Source organism: Tupaia chinensis, unplaced genomic scaffold, assembly GCF_000334495.1.
Source record: "Tupaia chinensis unplaced genomic scaffold, TupChi_1.0 Scaffold000164_1, whole genome shotgun sequence".
NCBI lineage: Eukaryota > Metazoa > Chordata > Mammalia > Scandentia > Tupaiidae > Tupaia > Tupaia belangeri.
Window position 1 is genome coordinate 4,772,645 of NW_006159638.1, and position 8,568 is coordinate 4,781,212.

Consider the following 8,568-nt stretch of genomic DNA (forward strand, 5'->3'; position numbering starts at 1 on the left):
AGCTCACATGCCCTATAGCAAGAACCTCTCCCCCCTCCCCCCCCAAAAAAAAAGAAAAAAAGAAAACAAAGAAAGAAAGTGGATGAATATGGAGGATCTATATTGAGTGAAGCAAGCCAGGCTATGAAAGAAAGATATTGTGTGTATGCACTTAGTATATACTGACTATGTGCACTTTATGGTAGAGATCAAAATATTGAATGGCATAAAAGCAGTGAAAACAGTGTGGAATGGGGCAGGAGAAGGGAAGAGTATAAAGATAGCAAGAGAACAAACAGAGAGGAATGACAGTGAGACAGAGAAATGTTTTATTACCTATTGATGCTAACATGTGTAGTATTCTCAACTGGACTGGTCTGAGACATATTTCATGTTGGGTAAATTCTTTTTACAAACCAAATGACATATAGTGATTGACTATTTCAATAAAAATTGAGAATACTTAATAATAACAATAATCTGAAAAAAACGATGAAAAGCTATTTGATGACAGTGATATGGATAGTCATGTCTTTGTCATGACTGATATGCGTGGTAATCCTGCTGGAAAAAGAAATGTAATACACCGTAAAGATATATGTGATTCAATGTAATATAAAAAAAATTACGATAATGAAAAAATGGAGTCTGTGTTCTCAAATCCTGCCATAGCTAAATCAAATAAATTTATATAATAGTCTAAATTCTAATTCTAAACTGCTCTTTTAATAATGCTTATAGCAGCTTCTTCACCAGTACTAGTTTCTACCTCAGGTAACCACTTTTTTTGCTCATTGATAAAATGATGATCCATAACTCTTCATCTGTTAAAAGTTTCATCATGAGACTGCAGCAATTCAGTCACATCTTCAGGTTCCACTTCTAATCCTAGTTCTTTTGGAACTAGGATTTCTACCACCTCTGTAGTTACCTCCGCAATGAAGTCTTGAACCCCTCAGAGTCATCAATGGAGGTAAGAATCAACTCTTTCCAAACTCCTGTTAATGTTGGTATTGGACCTGCTCCAGTGAATCATGGTATCTAGAATGGTGAATCCTTCTTGGAAAATTTTCAATTTACTTTGCCCAGATACATCAGAGGAACCACAATCTCTGACAGCTATAGCCTTAAATCAGAACATTTGAAGTTCAAAATTACTCTTTGATTCATGGGCTACATAATGGATATTGTGTTAGCAAGCATGAAAACATTAATCTTTTTACATATTTCTATCAGAGTTCTTTAGTGACTAGGTGAATATTTTGAAAAGATTTTTTCCCCCCTGTGTAGTAAGTCTTAACAGTGGCTTAAAATATTCTGTAAGCCTTGCAGTAAAGTGATGTGTTGTCATCCAGGCTTTGTTCCACTTACAGAGCATAGGCAGCATAGATTTAGTGTAATTCCTAAAGATCCTAGGATTTTTGGAATGGTAGATGAGTATTAACTTCAACTTCAATTGACCAGCTACATTAGCCCCTAACAAGAGAGTCAGCCTGTCCTCTGCAGCTCTGAAGCCAGACAAAGCCTTGCAGTAAAGTGATGTGTTGTCATCCAGGCTTTGTTCCACTTACAGAGCATAGGCAGCATAGATTTAGTGTAATTCCTAAAGATCCTAGGATTTTTGGAATGGTAGATGAGTATTAACTTCAACTTCAATTGACCAGCTACATTAGCCCCTAACAAGAGAGTCAGCCTGTCCTCTGCAGTTCTGAAGCCAGACATTGAGTTCTCAGTAGCTATGAAAGTCCTCAATGATATCTTCTGATAGTAGAAGGTTTTTTATGCTTTGTTATTCTATTTTATTTTATTTTTTTTTATATTTTCCCACATTTACTTTACATATCAAAAATCTTTGCTCATACTCCATAGTTCTTGATGGTTAATAGATAAACAACTTTTAAAATTACAATTCAATTCAATTTTAGAGATTAGCTTTCAAAATATTAATTACAATTTCATTTGTGACTCCATAATAGTAGAGACAGTATGGTTTTAAATATTTTTGAGAAAATATTTACATGTCAACTACTCAAACTGTTGAAAAACAAACACCTAGTACACAATTCACACATGAATCTTCCCAACTCAGCTCTGCCTACCAAGTATTCTGTTGTTTACCATCAGCTAGTAGAAGACTGTTTTTATCCACAATGCAAATGTGTTTTGTGTAGCCACCTTCATCGATGATCTTACCTAGATCTTCTGTATAACTTGCTGTAGCTTCTTCATCATCACTTGCTTCACCTTGTATTTTCATGTTATAAAGATGGCTTCTTCCCTTAAGTCTCAGGAACCAACCTCTGTTAGCTTCAAACCTTTTTTTTTGAGGCTTCCTTACATCTCTCAGCTTTTATAGAAATAAAGTTAGAGGCTTACTCTGGACTAGATTTTGGCTTAAGGAGATGTTATAGCTGGTTCTGTCTTCTATTCAGGCCACTCAATGTTTTTTCCTAGCAACAATAAGGCTGTTTTGCTTTCTTGTCATTCATGAGTTCACTGGAACTTTTAATTTCCTTCAAGAACTTTTCCTTTGCATTAATAGTTCTGCTGGTTGATGCAAGAGGCCTAGCTTTTGGCCTGCTTTGGCTTTTGACATGCTTTGGCTTTTGACATGCTTTCCTCACTAAGCTTCATCATTTCTAGTTTATAATGTAAAGCCTTCTACTTGAATACTTAGAGGTCATTGTAGGGTTATTAATTGGCTTAATTTCTATACTGTTCTGTCTCAGGTATTAGGAATGTCTGAGGAGAGAAAGAGAGTTGGTGGAATGGCTTGTCAGTGGAGCACCCACAACACACACTACATTTATTGGGGCCAGCAGGTGACATAGTGGTTAAGGTGCTAGATTCCCATATGACTGACTGTGGTTCGAGACCCAGACCTGGACATTTGAAACTCATGCCAGGCAGGTGTGTGTGTGCATGTCCAAAATCCCAGGAGAGAATGGAGGAGAAGAAATTGTGGTGTGTCCATAGCCTGATGGATGATTTCTTTTCTTTTTTTTCCTATTTTTTCTCTTTCTGTCTCTCTGGCAAGAGCATGTGTCCTGTAGAAAAATCCCTTGAAAAAAGTTTGCTGCCATATGTGGGCATGGTTTATGGCATCCCAAAATAATTACAAGAGTAACATCAAAGAACACTCATTACAGTTCACCATAACAGATATAATGATAATGAGAAAAAACTGTAATATCGTGAGGACTAACAAAATGTGTCATAGAGAATAAAGTGGGCACACGGTATTAGAAAAATGGTGCAGATGGATTTGCTTAATGCAGTATTGCCACAAACTTTCCATTTGTGAAAAATGCACTATCTGCAAAACCCAGTAAAACTAAGCATAATAAAATGTGGTGCACCTGTATTTGCAAACATTACTTAGAGAGAATTGTATCTAGATTTGTAAAAACTCCATAAAAAAACTGGACAAAAGAGGTGAACAAACATTTCATATAAGAACCATAAACCCAAAGGGAAATGTAATTTAGGTTCATAATGTCATATTATTTTACAGCCATGCGATGGTAAAGAATAAAAGCTAGACAATTCCAAGCATTGTTAGGAAGAGAAATTCATATACACAGCTTAAAGGAGTTTAAATTGATCAATTTACTGTTATCTTGTAAGGTCGAGCATTCACTTACCCTAATGTGCTAATTTTACCACAGGTGTATATCCTGGAGAAACTCCTACACATGCTGATGAATACAAGACCTTTCATAGTAGAACATTTTTTTTTTTTTTGGAGAGGTTTTTGCTAAAGGGGGTGTGCGCTTGCCAGAAAGACAGAGAGGCAGAGAGAGAGAAAGCGAGAAATCACCCCCAGGGGGGATGGCCACGCTGCAATCCCTTCTCCTTCATTCTCCTCTCGGGATCTTGGACACGCACGCACAAGTGCCCAGCGTGAGTTTAAGCCACTGGGTCTGGGACGCGAACCGCAGTCGACTACATGAGAGTCCAACGACATAGCAATTATGCTAACTGCTGGTCACTCATAGTAGAACATTTCATAGAAATAAAAGCAACAACAAACTAGGAAAATAATCTCAATGACGATTGACAGAATAATATTTCAAAATGCAAACATCAGACTATTACAGAACTTTTAAAATGAATGATCTATTGCTGTGTAAATCAATATGCATGAACATTAAATATTGCATGAGAAAAGCAAAGTTAGGATGGTGGTTATCTGGGAGAAGGACATAGCGAAATGGAATGGAGGAAGAAGCATACAGAGACATATAACGTAAGATTCTAATGTAGTCCTTGTTATGGGTCAAAATATGTCCTTCACCAAAAAGATATGTTGAGAACCTAGTTTCTGAAAGCATTTTCTTTTAGAGAGTGAGAGATATTTTTGCTACAGAGCCAGCCAGACAGAGAGAGACAGAGAAACAGAAAGCAAGAAATCACCCCCCAAGAGGGATGGCCATGCTTCAGTCCCTTCTCCTTCATTCTCCTCTTGGGATTTTGGGCACACATGCACATGTGCCTGTTGTAAGTTTTAAGCTGTCAGGTCCCAGAATTGAACCATGGTAGACTACATGGGAGTCCAGCAACATAACTATTACACCATCTGCTGGTAACCATGTATTACTTTTTTAATGTATTTTAAATAGTTACATAATAAATAAAAAGACAAAAGTAGTTACTATTTTTACTACCAAACTAAGGTATGTTTCCACTACCAATTTTGATAGCAAAGCTTCCAACAAATCTTTCTAAACCATTTTATTAAGAGTATAAAAATCAACCTTCAGGGCTAGCACATGGCCTAGCAGTTATGTCACTGGACTCCCACATGGCCAACCATGGTTCAAGTCCCAGACCTGGTGGGTTGAAAATCACGCTGGGCTGGGCATGTGTATGTGGATGCCCAAGATCCTGGGAGGAGAATGAAGGAGAAAGGATTGCAATGTGGTCATCCTCCATGTGTGAGATTTTTCACTTTCTCACTGTCTCTGTCTCTCTTTCTCTTGGGTGAGAGCACACACTCTAAGGCAAAAACCACTAAAGAGAAAAAAAAAAATCAAATTTCAACACTTCCCTTGATTTTTATGGAGTTTTAGTTTCAACTTCAGTGTCACTGAGTCCCGATTTCTCCAACTTATAATGGTGCCCATCTTCTGCGAAAAGTGGTCTGCCTCTATCCTGGATGAAGGTGATTGTCAATCACATACTTGCGGTATGTTATCTTCTTATAGACAGGCTGATATCTAAGCTTTGCTTTCATTTAACACAAAGATATTCTGGGCCATCTAAAACCAAGGCAGTGTTTTGGGCATGTGTGCCTCAAAAATAAGTACATTGTCCTGTCCAGAAGCCACATTAAAGCCAGGACTTGCATGTGTTGTTCACCCGACTGTATCTTTGCCTACTAGAAATAGTGCCCATTGCAGAATAGGCACTCAGTGAATTTGTTGAATAAATGCATAAATGAATGTTTTATTATGTCTACTTTTCTTATTTTTCTGCTATAGGGTGTATGTGCTTGTCAAAGAGAGACAGGGAGAAAGAGGGAAAGTAAAAATTCACTCCCTCCAGGGGGCATGGCCATGCTGCAATGCCCTGTCCTTCATTCTCTTCTTGGGATTTGGGTCACTCATGCACATGTGCCCAGTATGTTTTTCATTCTGCCAGCTTCAGACTTGGACTGTGAGGTCAGGCACATGGGATCCAACTGCCTTAACAACAGTGCCACAGGTTGAACCATGTCTACTATTTAGAAATAACAGTATAAACTGTACTGCTCTTCAGGGTTTATCAGCCATTTCTGATCCGCACTATTTTGTGGTCTGTCATTTTCTTTCACCTATTGATTCACCAGATCTTCTTCCTTTTATAGTAAGAACTTGTTCAAGTGCTTTTGAGGACTTTGAATAAGGGGTCAGATTTGGGTTGCATGAGGCCAGACATATATATACTTTGTTTTCTTTAGAAGGTACGAAGCTAGTTGCTTATTCTTCCTTATAGATTAGCAGCTTGCTCTACTACTGCTAATAATGTATTCTCTTTATCTTAAGAAGAGATGTAAGTATTTTAGACTCTTTTATTAATACTTCGATGAAATATATCTTGAAGGAATGTCAATTATGCATGCAAAGTAGATTTTTGAAAGAAATTATTTCATTTTATTTATTATTATTATCGTCATTATTATTTTCCAGTTTGATCAGAGAGAAACATAGAGTGAGAGAGAAAGTGAGAAAGTAAGCCACCAGGGCTGGGACCCAAACCATGGTTGGCCATGTGGGAGTCCATGCCACCTGCTGGTCCTGGTAAGTATATTTTAGAAATGAAATTTATTTAGTACTTTGGGAAAATCAGTATTGTTTTGACTACATTACATAATGAATATTATAATTTGACATAACATTCATCTTTTACTCAGTAGTTAGATTGGCTGATGTAAGTTAGGTGCTCCTGTGAAGCCATGAGATCCTTAACTATAATACCAGAAATGTTGACTATAGCATTTATGAATTTAAACAATATTTGGTGAGTAGCCAGGCATAAACTAGGTGAAGATGAAGAGATGAAGAAGAGCCTCTGTAGACTTTCACTATAGTACGAAAGAAGTAAACTCATAATTGCAATGTAATGTGATTAAGTACTGTCAGCCACTGAAGGAAAAAATAGTGCTCTATGTCACATTTTCAGTGTGGCTTATTACATAGTTGTTCTTTGGATACTAGCTGGTAGGTAAAATATTTCTCTACTACCCAGAATACCAAAGTGTCCAATTCCCTGACCATATCTGAGTAACAGTTTATTTTACAAGCTAGGATCATATCATTAAAAACTATCACAGGAGAACACAGCAATGATTCATTTCCATAGTTAATGGCTAATTTATTCTATCTCAGTTTTACATTTTATAATCCATTCCAATTTTGAGGAGTTTAGAGGCCCCTTCTGATTTTAAAATGGAGAAAAGTGGTTTATTTTCATGTGGCATTGCATTTTCACACAGATGGTGTCAACAATTTACTAAAACGGGAAGAATGGAAGTCAGTATTAGATTCACATAGTGTTCGGAAGAAATGAGACACAGTAAGTGTGGATCAAGTAATATTAGCAAAAATCAATTATATTACAAAAGCAGTTAAAATCATAACTCCTAATGAAAGTGGATATTTCTTTACAAAATGATCCCCATGGAATTTCTTAGATGCATAGCTCTATGGCTAGAAATTTTTTCAACAGTGCACTATGATAATCACTTAAGTGTTACTAATCACTTATCTGCAGGTAATCTTCAAGAATGCATCTCACCCCATCCCGGCTCACTCGCATTCTTTAGAAAGTTGGACTTAGTCCAGTCCTGTGTGTGATGGCAAACCCTAAGGCTGTGTTTCCTTTTACAACCTCCGGCTTGAATGCCAGTTTCTAACGCTCTAGGGTTATCCGCCGCGAAGACCTCCCACACATACACAGTGTCTACCAAGTTTCTTTGTTTTCCAGCTGGACTCAGAGAATTGAGAATGCAAGCTACAATCTGACGGCCCAATACACTGTCTCTAGTCTTTCCTCTCTCCACACTCCTTTCTTGCATCGTCAGAAATGGTCTCCTTCGCTTGAAAATGAGTTTAAACCAAAAGTTTCCTTAGTCGGTCCCTGCTGCTGAGAGGGCAGCTCTGCAGCTGAAGGGGTGCATCCAAGAGCAATACCCTCCTTTTCCCCAGTCGGGCTCTGGGTCTATGGAAAAGGGGGCGGAGAGGAGGAAGAGGAGAGAGGGGCGGAGGTCACCCGCGCCTCCATCCCTCCCAGACTGCGAGCGCGGCTAGGTGCGGAGGGATAACAGGGCCGAGCGCGCCGAGCTCGTTCCTAGCTAGGGGAGCGCGCGCGGAGGGAACGGGCGACGGGACGCGGGCCAGTGCCCGCGAGGTAGCGTAGGGCTCAGCTCAGTGGAACCTGCAGCGGCGACGGCGCGGTGTCAGTAGCGCCATGCCCCGAGCAGCGCGCACTTCGCGGAGAGCCTCGCGGACGACCAGGGATGCCAAGGTAACCACCTTTCCAGCAGCTGGATGCCCCCGCATCGGCCTCCGGATGCTCAACTCTACTCAGGTTAAATCAACCTTTTTCCCCCAGCCGCCGGGCGGCAGCTGCAGCCGGCTGCACCGGAGGACACCTTGGCTGTGCTGCATGCGCTTTGCAACAAGTTGGGACACGATCCCCCGAAACGGGGAAGATTCGTCGAGAAAGAGATGTGTTCTCAGACTGACCCGTCAGGATTTTGCACTGCGCAGATGGGGACCGGGTGTAAAGGGTCTCAGAGGTGGGACAAGGGCCAGAAAGGGATCTGGCCATGTGTTTCACTGCGGGTGACAGAGTTCCTTACTCGGACCGGCGTAGGCCGTTGGCGCCCTCCAGGGTGGGAGGAAAAATCACCCTCTGGCGTTTGAGCAATTGTAAAAGTTTCAGCAAGTTAGATTTGAGGAGGATGTTACACGCAGAGGCTTGAGGGCGGAAGGGTATAATGGGGTGAAAGTCAACGGTGAGTAAGACCTTGAGCAGGCAGCCGTTCTTGGGGCCGACCAGGCAGCCACTAGGCGGCTAGTCCCCGGAGGGACTGACTCCCAAAAT

The 8,568-nt window shown here is 40.1% G+C and overlaps 1 protein-coding gene across 2 annotated transcripts in view; it reads left to right on the forward strand.

Annotated features, from left to right (window-relative positions):
- The first annotated feature begins 919 nt into the window (after nucleotides 1–919).
- PTGFR (prostaglandin F receptor) overlaps nucleotides 920–8,568 on the forward strand; it is a 47,948-nt gene continuing 40,299 nt past the window's right edge. The window contains exons 1-2 of one of the 2 annotated variants that reach the window (XM_006146084.3): nucleotides 920–952; nucleotides 6,956–7,035. The gene's annotated coding sequence lies outside the window, so the exon portion shown is untranslated. Of the gene's footprint in view, nucleotides 953–6,955; nucleotides 7,036–7,769; nucleotides 7,987–8,568 lie in introns of those variants that run through there. The other variant, XM_006146083.3, reaches the window with a different exon arrangement.